Source organism: Mesoplodon mirus, assembly GCF_964341445.2.
Source record: "Mesoplodon mirus genome assembly, chromosome: 14".
NCBI classification, from domain to species: domain Eukaryota; kingdom Metazoa; phylum Chordata; class Mammalia; order Artiodactyla; family Ziphiidae; genus Mesoplodon; species Mesoplodon mirus.
This window is the reverse complement of record NC_138990.1, coordinates 16,229,650-16,251,120: the sequence shown is the minus strand read 5'-3', so window position 1 is coordinate 16,251,120 and position 21,471 is coordinate 16,229,650. Positions and strand designations below refer to the sequence as shown.

The 21,471-nt window shown below is 49.8% G+C and overlaps 1 protein-coding gene across 7 annotated transcripts in view; it reads right to left on the bottom strand.

Annotated features, from left to right (window-relative positions):
* Window positions 1–21,471, bottom strand: part of INPP4A (inositol polyphosphate-4-phosphatase type I A) — a 148,593-nt gene that overhangs the window by 75,931 nt on the left and 51,191 nt on the right. The window lies entirely within an intron of this gene.

Genomic DNA, 21,471 nt, shown 5'->3' with positions numbered 1-21,471 from the left:
ATCCAGGGGAAGGGGGGACAGCCCTAAAGGGCCTGCTGGGCAGCTGGGGTGTGGTTCAGGGAAAGGAGGAGATAAAGAGCCCGAGGCCCAGGCTTCCTGCTCACAAATGTCAGGCCCTGGGAGAACCTGGGTGCCTCTGAGGCTCTGCTTTTTGGTGTCTAAGATGAAGGTGGTTGTACCCACCTCACGGGGCTGCAGTGAGAAGCAAATGTGCAAGAACGGGAGCGGGCTCTGCAAACCCCAACTAGCTCCCAGCCCACCGCTGCTGCCTGGCCCCTGCGCGCCTTCCCGCGGATCCGAACACCCAGGCTCCGACTTGGTCCAGCACTGCTGGGGGCGGTAGGGCAGACCGCAGGGCCCAGAGCGAGAGCATCTGAAACTTCCAGAGTCCGTGGTGGAGATGACAGGAGGATCAGTGCGCGCAGCCCTCAGACAAACCCGACAGCCCCTGCAGGCTGTGGTCCTCCCCCTCCCACTGGGGCACCCAGGGACCTTGGGCCTGGGCACCGCAGCAAAGAGGGCAGTAGCCTGGCTGGGGAGGCCCCGAAGAAGTCACCAAGGGGAAGACTCACCAGTTTGCTGACATCAAAAGGCATACAAGTCAAAAATATGCAATGACAGTGGAACAGACTGGGAAAGTACTCGCAGTACTAATATCTGTATTTTACAATAATGTTTACACAACTTGACAAAAAAAACACAACTCACTAAAAATGCAAGTGGCAAAAGGTATGAATTCATAAGAGAGGGATACATGTAGAAAATACTTTGGAAAAGTGACCAAACTCAATCATAATGAGGAAAGCAATGCTAAATACACTTTAGTTACCTAAAGGAGGTGTCTAAAAGAGGTTTGTTTGTTCTTCTAATGAGAATGTGCTTTGCTGGCAGACCTAGGGGAAACTCCTATACTGTTGATAACATTTTAGAGGGGTTCGGGCATTTCAGAAACCAACTTGACATTATTTATCAAAATCCGTAAACAATAACAAAATTCTGGCCAGTGGTCCAGAGATGCTAATTGTAGCCTTGCTTGTAATGACAAACACTGGAACCAGTCTAAATGCCCAGCTACAGATAAGTGCATTCTGGAACATCTATAAGAAACACTACCATATGGCTGTTAAAATGATCATGATAAAGGCGCACACATAAGAAGTCCTTCAACCTCATTAGTCATCAGGACAATGCTAACTGTAACCATGAGATACCTCTGTGTACCCACTAGAAGAGTGAAAATGAAAAAGACAGACAGTACCACGTGCTAGCAAAGATGTGGACAGAATAAATGGGGCCCTGACACACTGCTGGTGGAGTGTAAGATGGTGCAGCCACGCTGGAAAACTGGCAGTACCTACCCACGCTGAACGTGACCTGGTATGGAACTCAGAGTGCGACTGCTAACAGAAACGCACACTTAGGGTCACCAAAAAAAAAAAGCTGCAAAGAACACTTAAGGCTGGGAATTCCCTGGCGGAATTCCAGTGGTTAGGACTTGGTACTTTCACTGCCAGGACCCGGGTTCAATCTCTGGTTGGGGACCTAAGATCCTGCAAGCCGCACGGTGCGACCAAATAAAAAAATAAATCTAAAAAACAAAAAAACCCAACACTTAAAGCAGTAACATTTATAACATTCAAAAACGAGAAACAATCCAAGTGTCCATCAACAGTAGAATGGACAGAACAACACAGATGACTCTTAGGAACAATGTCAAGGGGGAAACGCAGACCCACGAGAGCGTGTTCTAGGCAATTCCACCTCTATGAAGTTCGGGCCCTGGCCAAACGAGCCTGTGGTGTCAGAAGTCAGGACAGTGGTGTGTCTGAGGGGCAGGACTGACTGGGGAGGGTGGGAGGAGGCCTGTGGGCTCTGGTGTGTGCTGTCTCCGCACGTGGGTGCTGCTTCCATGAGTGACTTCACCGTGGGGAAATGCACTGAGCTGTATATGAAATGATCTCTATACCCAATAAAAAGGCTGAGTCCTTTCATGACTATAATAAAGACAACACAGCATGAAAAAGTGTTTCTGTCAGTTCTGCATCTTGTGTGTCTTTAATGAAATGTTCTACCTGTTCTCTGGTGAAAGCCGTTTAAAAAGACAGGACAGAGCCAGCAGGAGGCCACACCAAGACGATGGCCACATTTGGGGGCGTGACCCCGGGGAAACGTGGTCTTTCTCAGCTTCCTGCCATCCTCCCGCGTCACTGAAGGCTGCCCCGCCACACTGGCCAGAGGTAGAGGCGGCACCCGGAGCGTGACCTTTCCCTGCGTGTCCCTGGCATCCCCTCGCCCCACCTGGCTGCCCTGCTCAGCTCGTTAGTGAGCTGTTGTCACCCCCCTTCACTCGGGACAGTGGAGACATGCCACCTAACAGAGGACAACATCTGTACCCCGACATCTCGGCAGCCCAAGGGAGGCTCCCCACCCGCCTGCCCTTGCAGGGTCCCCACCGGCCCGGCCCTTCCCCTGGAGGGTGGTTGGTACCATGAGACGCTGGGGACAGAAATGCTTGAACGGGAACATCTACAGGCTAATTTTACACGTAACAGAATTCACAGATCAGAGAAGCTTTTAGTTCACAAGGACCTTAGAAGCCACCTCATGGTTATTTGGGGGCATCTAATTAGGATCTGCGATTTAAGTCATCAGGACCCAGAACACGAAGTTGATTTGCACAGCGGAACTAGACTTCCCTTTATTAGTCTCATTAATTGAAGGTAATTCGCCAAGGATTCTGCTATTCCCAAGGTCCCTGGTTTTCCTCCTAGCCCCATTTGAAGACCAGAGCTCATTAGCAAGAAAAATGACTTACAGAGGACAGAGAGGGTGTGGGAGCTGTTTAGGAGACTGGAATTTTTTCTTCGGGGCAGGAGAGAAGCAGTAACTCATGAAACTAACTGCCTCGGCTCCTGACTCTCTGAGAGACGTGCGACCCCTTCCATCAAACCAGCAGCAAAGCCGATGACGTCCCTTCTGCCCAGTGGGGGCAGGGAGATGTGGCCGAGGGAGCATCAGCAAGTCCACGGAGAGGACGCTATGACTCACACGGCTTCGTGGGGTTCCTGAGGGTCACCAATGACTGCCCAAAGCTTCTAGAGGAACTGGTCTTGGGAAGGCCTGCCCTCCTCCTCCACAGAACAAGGTGTCTCAGGCCTGGCAGGGGGCTGGAGGCCCCTCTGGCTCAGTAACCTCTGCTGAGCAGGAGCTGAGGGGGGAGGCCAGCTCCACTGGTATCTGTCAGAACACTGGGGTCTTCTCAAAATCATCTTAAAAAGGAGTTGCATGGATGAGCGTGGAAATCCAGGCAGGGTGACTTCCTCAAGGTCAAGTGGAGGTAAAGGATGAACTACTGGCATCAACCCAAAGCCAGAAGCCCCCGTACCACTGGCTTTCTCCCTGCCATCCCAGCCCCCGCTCCATCCTATCGCTGTCACTGCTGTGGGCAGCAAACGGGCCAAGGACAACCCTTCCCAGGGCTCTGCTCTCCAAGAGGAAAGGTCAGACGAAATATGAGTCAGAGCAGCCCTTGAGGAGGAGGCTAGTTCACGAGTCAGAATGAGGAAGCACTTTCTCTCAAACCCCCCAATCCAGGATGGCCACGGTCACTGATGGATGAGGCGTCACACTGATCACTGGCACCGAAAATCACTGGATATAACCCGAGAGAGATAGCTGCCCCTTCCTGCAGGAAGCCTCCCCTGCAGCCAACAGCCCTTCTGCAATGGAGCAGGACCCAGTGGGGCCCTGCTAGGTACAAGTCCTTTCCGTGTCCCCTGTTTCTTGTTTGTAGGAAATGGGCTTCATTCAGCCTCCTTGACCTTCCCGGAGCTCCAAAGGGCAGATTCAAACAGCTGCTAATCAGGGAAGGGAGGGAATGCAGAGACAAGGGAGAAGCAGTCAGGACACAACAGTGCAGCCTTGGGGCAGGGTCCTGGTTCCCCCTCAAGGTATATATATAACAAAATATCTTTGAGTTCTTCTGCAAGAACTAAGACCCCCACCCAGGTGGAAGATGGTAACTTCTGGCTGAACACCAGATTCCGGGAGCACTTCCCTGTCACCTCACCACCAGGCAATCAGAAGAAAGTCTGCACAAGGTGGAAGATAAAGAAGACTCTGAGGGCTTCCCTGGTGGTGCAGGGGTTGAGAGTCCGCCTGCCGATGCAGGGGACATGGGTTCGTGCCCCGGTCTGGGAAGATCCCACATGCCGCGGAGCGGCTGGGCCCGTGAGCCATGGCTGCTGAGCCTAAGCGTCCGGAGCCTGTGCTCCGCAACGGGAGAGGCCGCAACAGTGAGAGGTCCGCGTACCTAAAAAAAAAAAAAAAAAAAAAAAAAAAAAAAAAAAGAAGACTCTGAGCCCCTCCCCAAATGATTCTTCTTTGAAAACTTTCATGGTTGAGCAGAATCTCTGGAGTTGGTTTCTGCACACAAGTCCCCCATCTCCCCAGGTTGCCAGCCTCCTGAATAAAGCAGGCTTTCCGTTCCCGCCAGCACTTGGCTCTCGAGTATCGGCTTTCGGACATCAAGCAGCCAAACCAGAGTTTGCTAACATTTCCTCACAGAGGCTTGCTAACCCACCAGGCAGTCTACACCTCAGGATGATGCACTTCCTGTGTGGCAGCAAGATAGCCAGCCAGGCACCTGTATCTCGTGGACGCCAGACATAAAGTCCTTGCTTCCTCCATATCCTCCTGGGCGTCTAGCTCAAGCCCAAACATAGATGAGGGGTCTAACAGGCACCTACTGGGTAAGAGACCATCAAGGTCCGTGGCAGACCACACCTGCCACCAGGCTCACTGACGGACTGGTCCCTCCAGAGGCGTGTGACCACTGCAGAAGGATGTACACCAGCTTAGATGCGGACAGTGAAGTGGTTATGGGATCCCCTCTTCCCTGGACTCCCTGCTATGTGCAGGGGCCTGGTGGGCAATTCCACGGCCCCAGGGTAAGGTGGGGTCACTCAGTGGGAGGAAACTAGGTCCCCAGACGGTGGGGCAGGCAGAGCCCCCACCCCACCACTTCCCCACACACGAACTACGCTGAGCTTAACCTGACTAAGAAATAAACCTGTGCTGTGGGAGACTGGGGGGAAGGTGGTTGTTACAGCAGCTAATGTTAGTTACCTTGACTAAAGTCTGGCACTTTCCAGGCACTCAATAAACAGTTACGATGAAAGTAAAAAATACAGGGGCTTCCCTGGTGATGCAGTGGTTAAGAATCTGCCTGCAAGTGCAGGGGACACGGGTTTGAGCCCTGGTCCGGGAAGATCCCATGTGCTGCGGAGCAACTAAGCCCATGCGCCACTACTACTGAGCCTGCGCTCTAGAGCCCACGAACCACAACTACTGAGTCTGCATGCCACAACTACTGAAGCCTGTGCCTAGAGCTGGTGCTTCGCAACAAGAGAAGCCACCGCAATGAGAAGCCCGCACACCACAATGAAGAGTGGCCCCCATTCTCTGCAACTAGAGAAAGCCCGCACGCAGCAACGAAGACCCAATGCAGTCAAAAATAAATAAATAAATATTTTCAAAAATAATAAATAAATAAAATAAAAATAAAAATTACAACCATAAGTTAAAACTTACTGCACAAAGGGAAAAACAAAAAATAACATACAAGGTAACTCCCATAAGGTTAACAGCTGATTTCTCAGCAGAAACTCTACAAGCCAGAAGGGAGTGGCATGATATACTTAAAGTGATGAAAGGGAAGAACTTACAACCAAGATTACTCTACCTAGCAAGGATCTCATTCAGATTCGATGGAGAAATCAAAAGCTTTACAGACAAGCAAGAGCTAAGAGAATTCACCACCACCAAACCAGCTCTACAACAAATGCTAAAGGAACTTCTCTAAGTGGGAAACACAAGAGAAGAAAAAGACCTACAAAAACAAACCCAAAACAATTAAGAAAATGGTCATAGGAACATACATATCGATAATTACCTTAAATGTGAATGGATTAAATGCTCCAACCAAAAGACACAGGCTTGCTGAATGGATACAAAAACAAGACCCATATATATGCTGTCTACAAGAGACCCACTTCAGACCTAGGGACACATACAGACTGAAACCGAGGGGATGGAAAAAGATGTTCCATGCAAATGGAAATCAAAAGAAAGCTGGAGTAGCTATACTCATATCAGATAAAATAGACTTTAAAATAAAGAATGTTACAAGAGATAAGGAAGGACACTACATAATGATCAAGGGATCAATCCAAGAAGGAGAAATAACAATTATAAATATATATGCACCCAACATAGGAGCACCTCAATACATAAGGCAACTGCTAACAACTATAAAAGAGGAAATCGACAGTAACACAATAATAGTGGGGGATTTTAACACCTCACTTACATCAATGGGCAGATCATCCAAAATGAGAATAAATATGGAAACAGAAGCTTTAAATGACACAACACACCAGACAGATTTAATTGATATTTATAGGACATTCCATCCAAAAACAGCAGATTACACTTTCTTCTCAAGTGCGCATGGAACATTCTCCAGGAAAGATCACATCTTGGGTCACAAATCAAGCCTCAGTAAATTTAAGAAAATTGAAATCATAACAAACATCTTTCCTGACCACAACGCTATGAGATTAGAAATGAATTACAGGGAAAAAAACATAAAAAACACAAACACATAGAGGCTAAACAATACGTTACTAAACAACCAAGAGATCACTGAAGAAATCAAAGAGGATATCAAAAAATACCTAGAGACAAATGACAATGAAAACACAACAATGCAAAACCTATGGGATGCAGCAAAAGGAGTTCTAAGAGTGAAGTTTATAGCTATACAAGCCTACCTCAAGAAACAAGAAAAATCTCAAGTAAACAATCTAACTTTACACCTAAAGCAACTAGAGAAAGAAGAACAAACAAAACCCAAAGTGAGCAGAAGGAAAGAAATCATGAAGATCGGAGCAGAAATAAATGAAATAGAAACAAAGGAAACAATAGCAAAGATCAATAAAACTAAAAGCTGGTTCTTTGAGAAGATAAACAAAATTGATAAACCATTAGCCAGACTCATCAAGAAAAAGAGGGAGAGGACTCAAATCAATAAAGTTAGAAATGAAAAAGGAGAAGTTACAACAGACACCGCAGAAATACCAAGCATTCTAAGAGACTACTACAAGCAACTCTATGCCAATAAAATGGACCACCTGGAAGAAATGGACAAATTCATAGAAAGGTATAACCTTCCAAGACTGAACCAGGAAGAAACAGAAAATATGAACAGACCAATCATAAGTAATGAAATTGAAACTGTGACTAAAAATCTTCCAACAAACAAAAGTCCAGGACCAGATGGCTTCACAGGTGAATTCTATCAAACATTTAGAGAAGAGCTAACACCCATCCTTCTCCAACTCTTCCAAAAGATTGCAGAGGAAGGAACACTCCCAAACGCATTCTATGAGGCCACCATCACCCTGATACCAAAACCAGACAAAGTTACTACAAAAAAAAAATTACAGACCAATATCACTGATGACTATAGATGCAAAAATCCTCAACAAAATACTACCAAACAGAATCCAACAACACATTAAAAGGATCATACACCATGATCAAGAGGGATTTATCCCAGGAATGCAAGGATTCTTCAATATACACAAATCAATCAATGTGATACACCATATTAACAAATTGAAGAATAAAAACCAAATGATCATCTCAATAGATGCAGAAAAGGCTCTTGACAAAATTCAACACCCATTTATGGTAAAAACTCTCCAGAAAGTGGGCATAGAGGGAACCTACCTCAACATAATAAAGGCCATATATGACCAACCCACAGGAAACATCATTCTCAATGGTGAAAAACTGAAAGCATTTCCTCTAAGATCAGGAACGAGATAAGGATGTCCACTCTCATCACTATTCTTCAACGTAGTTTTGGAAGTCCTAGCCATGGCAATCAGAGAAGAAATGAAATAAAAGGAATACAAATTGGAAAAGAAGAAGTAAAACTGTCACTGTTTGCAGATGACATGATACTATACATAGAGAATCCTAAAGACACCACCAGAAAACTACTAGAGCTAATCAATGAATTTGGTAAAGTTGCAGGATACAAAATTAATGCACAGAAATCTCTTGCATTGTATACAGTAATGATGAAAAATCTGAAAGAGAAATTATGGAAACACTCCCATTTACCATTGCAACAAAAAGAATAAAATACCTAGGAATAAACCTACCTAGGGAGACAAAAGACCTGTGTGCAGAAAACTATAAGACACTGATGAAAGAAATTAAAGTGATACCAACAGATGGAGAGATATACCATGATCTTGGAGTGGAAGAATCAATACTGTGAAAATGACTATACTACCCAAAGCAATCTACATATTTAATGCAATCACTATCAAATTACCAGTGGCATTTTTTATGGAACTACAACAAAAAATCTTAAAATTTGTATGGAGACACAAAAGACCCCGAATAGCCAAAGCAGTCTTAAGGGAAAAAAACGGAGCTGGAGGAATCACACTCCCTGACTTCAGACTATACTACAAAGCTACAGTAATCAAGACAATATGGTACTGGCACAAAAACAGAAACATAGATCAATGGAACAGGATAGAAAGCCCAGAGATAAACCCATGCACCTATGGTCAACTAATCTATGACAAAGGAGGCAAAGATATACAATGGAGAAAAGACAGCCTCTTCAATAAGTGGTGCTGGGAAAAGTGGACAGCTACATGTAAAAGAATGAAATTAGAACACTCCCTAACACCATACACAAAAATAAACTCAAAATGGATTCGAGACCTAAATGTAAGACCGGACACTATCAAACTCTTAGAGGAAAACACAGGAAGAACACTCTTTGACATAAATCACAGCAAGGTCTTTTTTGATCCACCTCCTAGAGTAATGGAAATAAAAACAAAAATAAACAAATGGGACCTAATGAAACTTCAAAGCTTTTGCACAGCAAAGGAAACCATAAACAAGACGAAAAGACAACCCTCAGAATGGGAGAAAATATTTGCAAATGAATCAACAGACAAAGGATTAATTTCCAAAATATATAAACAGCTCATGCAGCTCAATATTAAAGAAACAAACAACCCAATCCAAGAAGACCTAAATAGACATTTCTCCAAAGAAGAGATACAGATGGCCAAGAAGCACATGAAAAGCTGCTCAACATCACTAATTATTAGAGAAATGCAAATCAAAACTACAATGAGGTATCACCTCACACCAGTTAGAATGGGCATCATCAGAAAATCTACAAACAAATGCTGGAGAGGGTGTGGAGAAAAGGGAACACTCTTGCACTGTTGGTGGGAATGTAAACTGATACAGCCACTATGGAGAACAGTATGGAGGCTCCTTAAAAAATTAAAAATAGAATTACCATATGATTCAGCAATCGCACTACTGGGCATATACCCAGAGAAAACCATAATTCAAAAAGACACATGCACCCCAATGTTCACTTCAGCACTATTTACAATAGCCAGGTCATGGAAGCAACCTAAATGCCCATCGACAGATGAATGGATAAAGAGGTTGTGGTACATATACACAATGGAATATTACTCAGCCATAAAAAGGAATGAAATTGAGTCATTTGTTGAGACGTGGATGGACCTAGAGAATGTCATACAGAGTGAAGTAAATCAGAAAGTGTAAAACAAATATTGTATATTAATGCATGTATGCGGAACCTAGAAAAATGGTACAGATGAACTGGTTTTCAGGGCAGAAATTGAGACACAGATGTAGATAACAGACATATGGACACCAAGGGGGGAAAACCGCGGTGGGGTGGGGATGGTGGTGTGCTGAATTGGGCGATTGGGATTGACATGTATACACTGATGTGTATAAAACTGATGACTAATAAGAACCTGCAGTATAAAAAAATAAACAAAAAAACAACTAATACTAAACTTTCTTTGGGTTATTTGTATGGAAATATGTTAATATAAATGTTTGATATTACATGAAATTTCTAAAAATCTTATATGTTCTGGTATAATGTTGTAAGTCATAATTCTAGTTATTACTTTAAAATGTGTATCTCAGAAATAACTAAATTTCCTTGTCAATTGCATTATTATGAACTTTCATCAAATCTTTAACCGTAGTCATTTTTAAGTCTTTTGTCATTTACAGACAGTTCTGGGTGTACTCTGATGCTTTTGCAAAAATGTTCCTATAAAAGGGTTTCATCTTCAAGGAATTCATGGAAAAGACTGACAAGTACAGGCTGCTGGTAACTGACTACACTGTTGAACTGAATGAATAAACATTTTCAGAACTCTAATGGAAAACTGATGAATTCATAAAAGTGCTAACAAAAGATCAAGATGAAAAAAAATTAATTACATGGGACTGAATGAACTGATGAGGATGATTATAATTTTTGTGACTTTCTGTTTGAATTTTTAAAAAAAGGGGGCTTCCCTGGTGGCGCAGTGGTTGAGAATCTGCCTGCTAATGCAGGGGACACGGGTTCGAGCCCTGGTCTGGGAGGATCCCACATGCCGCAGAGCAACTAGGCCCGTGAGCCACAACTACTGAGCCTGCGCATCTGGAGCCTGTGCTCCACAACAAGAGAGGCTGAGATAGTGAGAGGCCTGCGCACCGCGATGAAGAGTGGCCCCCACTTCCCACAACTAGATAAAGCCCTCGCACAGAAACTAAGACCCAACACAGCAAAAAAATAAATTAATAAATAACTCCTACCCAACATCTTCTTAAAAAAAAAAAAAACAATCCACAAGGACTCAGAGGCAAAAAATATACAAATCAATTTTCACTGCAAAGTAAAGGAGCTGTTACAGTGGAGGATTACTGGGCTGAATGTCAATATTATGACACAGTGTGAGTGTGTTTCGTGTTTGGTAATTGCAATCATTTTTGCTTTTGTTGTGGTCATCCATTTACAATGCTTGGTGTCAGTTTATTTATCTCTCGTAAAAATAAAATACAGTGTGTGTGTGTGGAAAAAAATGGGCAAAGGATCTGAAGAGACATTTTTCCAAAGAAGATATACAAATGGCTAATAAAAGATGCTCAGTGGAGACTTCCCTGGTGGTGCAGTGGTTAAGAATCCACCTGCCAACGCAGGGGACATGGGTTCAAGCCCTGGTCCAGGAAGATCCCACATGCCGCGGAGCAGCTAAGTCCGTGTGCCACAACTACTGAGCCTACGCCTAGAGCCCGTGCTCCGCAACAAGAGAAACCACTGCCATGAAAGGCCTACACATTGCAACGAAGAGTAGCTCCTGATTGCCGCAACTAGAGAAAGCCCTCGCACAGCAATGAAGACCCAATGCAGCCAAAAATAAAAATTAATTAATTAATTAAAAGAAAAAAGATGCTCAATGTCATTAGTCATCAGGGAAATGTAGATCAAAACCATGATGAGATACTACTTTGCACACTCCAAGATGGCTATGATAAAAAAAAAAAAAGACAGATGATAACAAGTGCTGGGGAGGTTATAGAGAAATTAGAACCTTCATATATTGCTCATGGGACTGTAAAGTGGTGCAGTCACTTTGGAAAAGTCTGGCAGCTGCTCAAAAGGTTAAACATAGAGTTACCATATGACCCAGCAATTCCACTTGTAAGTTTTTAAATACCACAGAAGAAATCATAAAGGAAAAGAGTGAATAATAAAAAAAGAAGAAGAAAAAAAAAAACTTACTGCACAATGCTTGGGAAAGAATGATGTTTTGTGCTCTGGATGAGGCAGCCCAGTTCATGAGAAAAACACCCACAAGTGGCAGGAAGAGTTCCAGAAAATGAGAGGAGCACAGAGAAGTAAAAAACCCACTTTAGCAGGTAGTCAACCAGACACAACTGTCATTCCCTCTCTAACTCCAGGTCAGGCTCGGGACACCCTGATTTCTCTCCTGCCCCTCTCCCACCCCGATATCCCCTGGCGTGGCCTGGGCCTCACCACTCCAGACAGACCCTAAGGTGGAGGCTGGCCTTAATATTAGTGGAGAAAGCAAGTTCTTTGAGGTGACCTTAGAGCTGTTAATCCAACCAAGAGAGAAAAAGGGACCCATCACTACCACCGCCACCAAAATCAACCTCTGGTCCCACGGGTTCCCTGGAGTCCACTGGGAATTGAGGCCACCCAGGGCTCCCTGGTCTACACCCAAGAGGAAACTCGATACGCTGGGGACTTCAGGGCCACCAATTCCTTAAAGCCCAGCAAATAAGAGAATGACAATAGCATGGGTGCAAACTCCATGGCATGGGTACAAACCTGGGGGCGGGCACACAGTGGCTGGGGGGCAGCTGCCAATGACAAAAATTGAATGGGCAGCGTCATGGCAGCTAGGGGAAGAGGGGTGGGCCAGGCCAACACAGAGGAACAGGAGCAGCGTCTCTGCAACGGCCAAGGGCAAGGGTGAGCAGCAACCTGGAGGCTGCACCCCAGGGAGAAGGCAGTGCTGGCCAGAGTGCAGGCTCAGAGCGCCCCGTGTCAAACAGCTCCCGGGCATCTGCCCAGGTCAGTCACCAGCAAAGGAAGAGCCGGCATATGGGCAAGGACCAGGAAGGCCCAGATTGTGAATGTTCCAGAACAACAGCCCATGGCAGCAGAAAATTCTTCTGGCTTATATCTGGAACGGATGAATGTGTGCTTCTACGGGAAGACTCAGAAATGTAAATGCTGCCAATCAAGTTCTGATGCAAGGAAAGTGACAGAACGGCTGTGGTCGGAGAAGCCTGCTGCCGGGCTGAGGGGAACACACACCTTTCCTGAGGCAGAAATCACGAGCAGGCTGCCGAGGAGGGTTACACAAGAGACGTTACACTACGGAAACCTCCGCCACCTGATGTAAAGCCGAGACGGGCTGTGGGGTGGGGAGGAACCACCAAAAGCAGAGCACAGGGTGGGCTCCAGGAGGCGGGGCAGGAGGAGGGGCCCTGGGGGTCAGGGCTCCTTTATTCTAATTTGCTCACCTTGGGGACTTCTCCGCCCACTGGATGCTCCACCCACCCATGCCTCTCCCCACCCTAAAATGCATAAGAGGGGAAGCTGGGACCAAGTGAGAGAGTGGCATGGACATATATACACCACCAAACGTAAAACAGATAGCTAGTGGGAAGCAGCCGCATAGCACAGGGAGATCAGCTCCGGTGCTTTGTGACCACCTAGAGGGGTGGGATAGGGAGGGTGGGAGGGAGACGCAAGAGGGAAGAGATATGGGGATATATGTATAAGTATAGCTGATTCACTTTGTTATACAGCAGAAATTTTACACCATTGTAAAGCAATTATACTCCAATAAAGATGTTAAAAAAAATGCGTAAGAATGGTGGAAGCAAGCAGGTCTTCCTTTTTTTCTGTTTGAAAAAGCCAACTGCCTAGGAAAGATCTTAATTTTTTAAACAAAGTCAAATATGCCTCCTCACCACAAAAAGCTAGGAATGCTGGCTGCGGCAAAGGCTCAGGTATTAACTGGGCAGGAAAGGCCAGAGGCCCCGGGAACAGAGACCAGGGCGAGGGCACCTGGGAGGGCTCTGAGGGGGCACACAGGCAGGCCTTGGGCTTGGCCCCCGGCCCATACTCTGGCCCCCGCCCCATGCTCTGGCCCCAAGCCCACCAGGCACCAGACACTCTGGTCCACAGCGCTCTCGACACCTGCCCTTCTGGGACCTAGATGCTTGGGTCAACCAGCAGAGGCCCAGAGCTGGTCCGTGAGTCCAAGCACCTGCTCAGTTAATGTCACTTCAGACCCCTCCTCCTGCATGAGTGACAGAGCTACTGAGCTTCTCCCAGCCTCAGTTTCACAATCTGTAAAACAGGAATAACAGCACGACCACCAAGGGATGCCCTGAGGAGCAAGCACGTACATAGAGAAACACATGACACCCACACAGGGCCTGGCGCCAAAGGCCTCCGTGTGACACGCTGAGCTTCTCTCCTGGGCTTTCCTAACCTCCCACGTGTTGGGTCCACACTACATTCTTCCCGGGGCACCTGCGAGCCGGGAAGGCCTTCCCTCCAGCTCAGCCTCTTCCCATGGACAACTTCACAGCCTCCCTGGGTTCTCCAACCACAACTGTTCCCCCAGGTCCATGGCACTTTGCTGTGCTTCAGTTTATAGTCATCACATTTTCTAATAATATCCCTAAAATTTAGGCTTACAGGCTGCTGTTGGGAAGGAATGTGCGAATGGAGGGCCCTTCCCGGAGGCGGTGGGGCTTGGTGAGGGAGCCCGGGGAACTGGTGTCAGCCACTGCCAGCCATGTCAGCTCCACGGGGCGCCTTCCCTGTGCTGAGGCTTCCTCACCTGTAAGATGAGGACACGACGGCTGGTGGGCGGAGCCCACGGTGCCCCAGTCAGAGGGGAGCGTGGAAGGAGGCCCCGCCCCCACCCCTAGGGCTGTGCCTCGGGCTGGACATCCTTGGGATTCTGTCCTCCAGAGGGTGGCCCCAGGCTCCCCTGTACCGGAGAAAGCCTGTGGGGAGGCCACTTCCTCCTTCCCCTTGGACCCAGCTCTCTCCCACTTCCTGCTCTAGCCCCTGTGCAGGGGGGTCCTCGGGCCTTGGCTGGGCCTCCAAGAACGAGGCCTAACATGCGAGCGAGCTGCAGAACCTCAGGTCAGTGTTGCTGGTATTTAACTGCCAGAAAATGACGTGTCTTAGAAAGGCAAGCACAGGATAATAAGAAATGTGCTGCATAAAGCAGAAACTAATAAAAAAAAAGTGAGAAAAAAAAAGAAAAAGAAATGTGCTGCAGCTGATGTACAGTCTCACCTGCAGACACAGACAAGCCGACCCAGGGCTGCACTGGGCCTGCGCTCGGCAGGGGACGATCAATCTGTCACCTCCTGCGTCCTCCCATTCCCCCAAGTCCTGCTCGCTGACAGTGACACTGAACAGGTAGCGTGGCAATGAGTTCACCCGATTTAATTAACTAACCTCCCTCATTAGTTTCATGAATACGGCAGCTGACAGAATTTAGTGCCTTAACCCAGATTCAGTGCACATCTCTGGACTCCAGTGGGAACAGTCAGGCACTGGGTGGGCCGTGGATATTCCTCTAAAGCAGGGGTCCCCCACCCCCCAACCCGTACTGGTCCGCAGCCTGTTAGGAACTGGACTCACAGCAGGAGGTGAGCGGCGGGCGGGCGCCAAGCTTCATCAGCCGCTCCCCATCGCCTGCGTCACCGCCCGGACCATCCTCTCCCTGCTCCCCACCCCCCAAACCCGGGTCCGTGGAAAAACCGTCTTCCACGAAACCAGTCCCCGGTGCCAAGAAGGTTGGGGACCGCTGCTCTAAAGGACAGTGAGGGGGGGGACAGCAGGCAGGGTTGTGCCCTGAGCAAGACAAGCCCAGACTGTCTGTTCCGGCCGCAGCCCCAATCCCCCGGCCCCTCAGTTCTCCCACCTCGGTCGATGGCGGCTCCATCCTTACACTGGCTCCAGCCAAGAAACAAGATCAGTGCAAGCGCCTGGACTCCTCTTCCTCTCACACCCACACCCAGTGCATCAGCGACTCGTGCCAGTGGTATCCTCCCCAGAGATCCCTGCAGTCCCATCTGTCCCCACGCAGCACTGGCGAGCCTGTGACCCTTCCCGCCCCGGCCTCATCGCTCTTGAGACCTCCCTGGCCGGCTGCCCTTGTTTGGACGACAGGGCAGCTCTCTCGCTTCCTGTGTGTCCTTCCTAAAAACCAGCTCCTCCAGGGGGTCTTGGGGACAGCCCGGTCTAGAACTGCAGCTCAGCCCGTGACTCGCCTGCAAGCCACGAACCCTCAGGGGAATTTCAGCAGGAACTAGTCTGAAGCTAAGGTGCCCTGAATAAACCGCTTCAAAGTGCTTGTGAGAGGACCGCAGATCTCGGGGGTGGGGGGTGCTCACTCCCGGGAGAGGAGATACGTGTTACTCTTACGCACGCGGCAGGAGCAGCAGCTGCGGTCTCTCTGCCGCGACAAGCCTCCCTCCCCCGCACCCACCCTCCAGCTGCTTTCCGCAGGCGCCTGCCCTCTCTGGCTTCTACACCTCCTGCGCTTTCTTCTCTATCAACGGACCATCTCAGGTCTCTCGTGGACAGGTCTCAGGGACACAGAGATGAACAAGGAGGCTTGCTCGGGAAACGCATCACAAGAAACGTAGCGGAAACATGAATGGTGGGCCCTCTGAGGGCCATTCTGGTGCTAGTGAAACCTCTTCTGAGACCTTCCCCTGTGCTGTTCCCCCCTGTTCCAGCAGGGGCGCCCCGGGCGCTGGAACCAGGGATTCTGAAGGCTCTTTCTTGGGATGAATCGACTCAGTGTCCTTTATGTCACTCCTCACTCCCACGCACCGGGCTTCATCTGTCATCTGATCATCGCATAAGCTCCCCAGGACACCATGAACAAAGATGATGCAGACCCTGAGCGCCACAGTCCATTGTGAGAGCCGCCCGTCAGTGCTGGGGACAATGCACTCTTCTCTATCCCAGAAGGTCCACGGCTGTGACAAGCCTCACGGCGTGCTGCTCTGTCAACGTGGCCACTCGAAGCCCTCACATAATTAACTGAAAGTTCGTCTGCGCGTTGGCCTCTCAGCCATTCCACAGGAACTTCCACACAGGTGTGCCAAGGACGGAGGAAACCATCCAGTATTTACCGATTCCCACTGTCAATGAAGACATGCAGTTCCCAGGGGACCGAGAGCCAAAGGGGACAGGACAAGGGCTTCCCCGAGACCTGTGGGTCAGCTTAGGTCCAGGTGGGGCTCCATGAAGGCAGGTGTCGTCACAGAGGCAGAGGTCCCACCCCCAGGCACTCACTCAAAGCTGGAAGAGAACTCTGGATGCCTGGGGCTTGGGGGCGCTCTAAGCCCCAGCGCTGGGCTGCGTGTGCCCTGTTCACTGCCTAAGGCTCTTTCTCTTCTCTATTCCCACCCAAACCCAAGGCTGTGGGGCCTGGCCTGGTGCCTGTCTCTACCTCCCCCTACCCGGAGCTGGCCACCTGGAGGCTGGGCCCTGAGCTCCTGCAGCCACCAGGGCGGAAGCCGCCCCAGACTCTGTTTCTGTCCTCCTCTCTTTTGGGAGAGGTCTGTCCTTTCAGCGAAGGCAACGGCCAAGGCAGGTGTGGCCACAGCTGCTCAAGGCTCCTTAGGGTCACGGCGCCAAAAGGGGGCGCCCTCCCAGGGCGGGGGCCCACACCCCAGCTGCAGCAACGCCCTCTACTCCGCTGCCCCCGCTGCCCCTCCCTCCAGTCCTTGGGGGTTCAGCGACGGGGCTGCCACGGTGAGGGCGGGTTCTGCGCACTCCTATGGAGTCCGATTCAGGTGAGCTTAAACAGAAAAGCCCGTCTTCATAAAGGTTCTCAGCTGACTTACAAAAGCTGGGCAGGAAAAGGGCCGAGCCGGCTTGCGCGCCCCATGTCTGACACTTCTCGGCTCCCTCTGCTTGCCCACGTGACCCCCCACTCTGCCGACGACCCTGTGCACATAGCAGGGCCGAGAGTCCCACTGTAAACTCTCCAGCCGGAGCCACTGAAGAGGCTGAACGCACGGATCCTCCCCGAGTCTCCAGCCCAGCTTTCTTCAGGGGAAGGTGACCCAAAGGCCTCGCTTGAGCCAGGTCCCCCCCACCACGCCTGGAGGGGACACACTGCAGCACGGGTGCCACCCTGACACCTGAGTTTGGTGGGGAGAGTTCCCACAAAGAGGGGGGAGGGGGAGGCTGGACAAAACTATCTCAAGTCACAGGTTTTAGCAGCTGAATGGAGAGACCCTATGGCAAGTCCTTCGTAAACTTCGGAGAAAGTCAAAGGACTCCCAGCGTTCGCTGTTTTCTATATGATTTAAAATGGATAACGTAAACATAAATTAGGTATAAACTCTTTTCTTGGCGCTCTTAAACTACTAAAAGAGATGTACAAAATAACAACAAACAGAACCCTGACACAAATGCACTCGAGTTTACCTTAATTTAACGTGACAGACGGGGCTGCGGAACAGAAACCATCGCCCAGACATGACGCTGAGCCACTCGAAGGGGGCCACACCTTCCATTCCCTCCCTTGCCTGGCCTGAGGCCAGGAATGCCTGCAATGGCCACTGAGCTCTACCCAGCAGCTAGCTGGTCAAAATAACAGCGGCCAGCGGCCACTGCTCCCCAGAAAGGGGGCTGTCGAACCGGGCAGAGGGGTGGGGACGTGGCGACACTCCCGGGGCTGTGAGCGGGGACCTAGGGATCCCGGACGGGAGGGCCGCCCCAAGGCATGGCAACATGTTGTTTTGCTCTTTCACATGAAATCAAGAGGCAGCCGTATGTCTTTCCCGCCCATCACTCCGCGTTAGGCTCCCCCTGGACTTTGTATCTGCTGCCGATTCACGTAAAGGATCAAGTTTCTCGTTTCCGACACGCGCGAGAAGGTCAAGAGAGGAGGAGACCGCGAACCACCAGCCCAGGGCGCCTCCACCCACACCCCGGCCGCTCACGGCCTCACCTGGTCCCCATGGAAAGAAAACCTTCTCAGGTAGAAAACGCCCGTCCAGGTGACCTCGCTCGCTGCTTGGCAGCGTCCGACAGACAGGACCCAGGCTCACAGGGCTAAAGAGGCTTCTCTAAGGTCGTGAGCTGCGGAGGGAAGTCAGGACTGGAAGATGGGTCTCACTAGTCCAGTCTCTTTCCCAAACGCAACACAGAGCGCTGGGCACAGTAATTCAAGCTACGAACAAATGCTCATATCAATAAAAGGCACAATCTTGTCCACTCATAGAGGTCCTCGATTTTTAAGCACTTTCCCAAATACCATTTTAATCTTACAATGTTTATTGGAATATTACTTTCTTCCCTCCGTCCCTTTTCACGACCTCCTGGGGGAACATATTTCAGATTCAAGACACACTCAACAATATTTCCCTCTCCATCACCGGCCACAAGCTTTACAAGTGCCCGCTCTGGTTCCTCAGTCCTGAGCCCATGTCCGGCTTTCACAGTCAGCACCACAGACACGAGAGGGGAAACAGATCTTCCTAGAGAAGGCAAAAGAGAACTTTAGGATGAGAACAGCTTCTTTTTTTGCATCATTTCATGTTTGCTTTCCTTTTCCTAAGCTGAGATTATGCTCCTTGACAAAAATAACCTATTTTTGTCAAAATATTTCAAGATAAGTTTTTAAAAAACACAAAAATTTGTGAACAGGATAAACAGACAAAACCTAGCCAACAATACCAACTGATACTGAAGTAAAAAAAACATATGTATAATGTTCTGCGTTTCTGACGGTGGAGATGGGGCTTATAGAATATTGTACAGACGCGTTACATTTCAGTGGGAAGGTAGGATGGGAAATACACTGACCCCCAAACCAGGAAGTCGTCACTCAAGACCTCCTTTCGGCGCCGACAGGTTAACACAACTAGCAGGGGCTCCTCTGCCCTTTGCGTGGCTCCTGTGGCCCCTCATCGTGTCCTTCTCTGTACGGTTCACAACAGCTTTGACTCATTCACTGTGGAATATCCTGGTTCAGTAAGTGAAGAACGTGTCAAGGAGCCTGGGGAGACAGTCAGCACGCCGTCCCCGGCTCACACTGGTGGCGCACACTCCACAATTCAAGGATAACACACGCGCCCTCCCCCTCCTTACAAAACGCCCGCGTCCTCCTTCAGGTCTGTCCAGGGCCGCACCGCAGGGAGAGCGAGCCAGCTTGCCGCTCGGGCAGCGGCTGGACACAGAAGAGGAGTGGGCCCGACGCGGGGACACGTAGGCCTTGACCAGGGTTAGCCTGCCCAGGAGACACTACGGTTCCAAAGACCTGCAGGTATTTTTCGCAGACCTAGTGGCAAAGTGCACTCCTGGCAGGGAAGCTGGGCGCCCACACCAGCCCCCAGAGGGGTGAGTCGGACCCGGACCGACGCAGCTCCACTTGCTGGTCGGCGAGCAGCCACGACGCCAGGCTTCGGTTCCGTTTACTAGAAAACAGGTTATTAGCGCGGGACTTTCACTTTCCAAACCCCATGCTAATGGAGCTTGGGGAAAACAAAGGAGGATCCAGCTGCCAGGGCTTATCCCATAAGAAGGCCTCAGGCTCACCCTCGAGTTCTGGCGTCTGTGCGCTTCCAATCGGCCAAACCCGCGGGCAGCCCGGTGCCACCGTGCGGCTCCCGCTGGACCCCTCGCTGCAGCGCCTCGTGCGGGATGGCGCGTGGGCCCAATGAGGCACTGGCCAGTCCATGGTACTGTCACCCATGTTTCCTTCTAGACCGTGGCCATCGCCAGGGCGGCCCTGACAGTAACTGGAAAGTTCCACGTGCTTCAGATGACAGGAGGGTGGGTTCAGTTTATTCTTTTTTTTTTTTTTTTTTTGCCATACGCAGCCCTCTCACTGTCGTGGCCTCTCCCGTTGCGGAGCACAGGCCCCGGACGTGCAGGCTCAGCGGCCATGGCTCACGGGCCCAGCCGCTCCGCGGCATGTGGGATCCTCCCGGACCGGGGCACGAACCCATGTCCCCTGCATCGGCAGGCGGACTCTCAACCACTGTGCCACCAGGGAAGCCCGAGTTTATTCTTTTTTTTTTTTTTTTTTTTTTTTTTTTTTTGCCGTACGCGGGCCTCTCACTGTCGTGGCCTCTCCCGTTTCGGAGCACAGGCCCCGGACGCGCAGGCTCAGCGGCCATGGCTCACGGGCCCAGCCGCTCCGCGGCATGTGGGATCCTCCCGGACCGGGGCACGAACCCGTGTCCCCTGCATCGGCAGGCGGACTCTCAACCACTGCGCCACCAGGGAGGCCCCCGAGTTTATTCTTATAATCACTAGGAAAGCTTGTTTTCTAAGCCAGAAGTGTCAAAGTTGGCTTTCTATTCATGAGAGAATATAAAACTTTCTGAGCAGGAATAAAATCCCTTAAAGGGCTATTAACGCGAAGCAACGACCGCAGATCAATGAAATGCCAGGAAGACACAGTTATTTCTGGAACAAGGCAGTGAGCCAGGACACTGGGATGGCCTGCCCCAGGCCTCGCAGCGGGGAGCACCCAACCAGGCTGAGTTTAGCTTCTGCACCAACAAACCCAGATCGGGGAGAGATGTCTCGATCTTCTATGTGCTGTGGAACACAAAGTTCTGCCAACTTCAGGACATGTCAATCTCTGGTGAAGTAGTGTATTCGCTGCCACTCTAGCTGCTAAAATGGAACGCTGTTGGGTGGAAGACACAGAGGAGACGCTGAGAGGACTTCAGCGCCCCGTATTCTCGTAGGAAGATAAAAGGCAGGCAGTCCTGTGTCACGTGACCGCTCTGGAAAGAGGGGGCTCTGGCTTTGGCTGCGCGGTTGTGATGTGATGGAAGTGAGACGGGGAAGCGGCCGGTGGTGGGTCTGGCCCACAGGAGGGAGCCCTTTCTGGCCCACATTTCACCCACGCCCCTGCGCCAGGAGGAGGGGGCACAGCCAACAGAGAAGTCAGCATCCCACCCCTCCACCGACCCCGGGCCGCCCTCCCAGGCAGC